Here is a 484-nt window from a genome sequence, read left to right as displayed (position 1 = left end):
GTCTGGTCCTTACAGCCATGCTTGTGTCCATGACAGACATATCCTCAGTATTATCCTATCATGCCAACTGATTTCATGGCATTATATGAAAAGGTTTGTGTTAGATACATGTTCAGATGAGCGTACCATGCATATAAACCTAGACTTCGACCAAGGGCTGAAAATGACATCAGAGGAGGGGTCAGAACGGGAAGAAATACGTAAAAAAAAAATGGGACTCGCTTCCTTTGACGTTATCTTCACCTGCGCAAGTTGTGCCTAGCATGGTGTTCATTTGGGCATCCCCCAAGAAATTATATTTGACCCCATATGCACGTGGATATCACTACAATTTCCATCATAATCTATTTTGAGGTGAAATAAACTATATTCCATTCAAACGCCAGATTTATTTATGCTGATAATTTGCTATATCAGTAAGCAAAAAATAACAAAATAAACAGAGCCAGGTACTGGCCTCATTTAGTGCATGATATGACTAAAG

Source organism: Penaeus monodon, chromosome 23, assembly GCF_015228065.2.
Source record: "Penaeus monodon isolate SGIC_2016 chromosome 23, NSTDA_Pmon_1, whole genome shotgun sequence".
NCBI classification, from domain to species: Eukaryota; Metazoa; Arthropoda; class Malacostraca; order Decapoda; family Penaeidae; genus Penaeus; species Penaeus monodon.
This window is presented reverse-complemented; position numbering follows the sequence as displayed.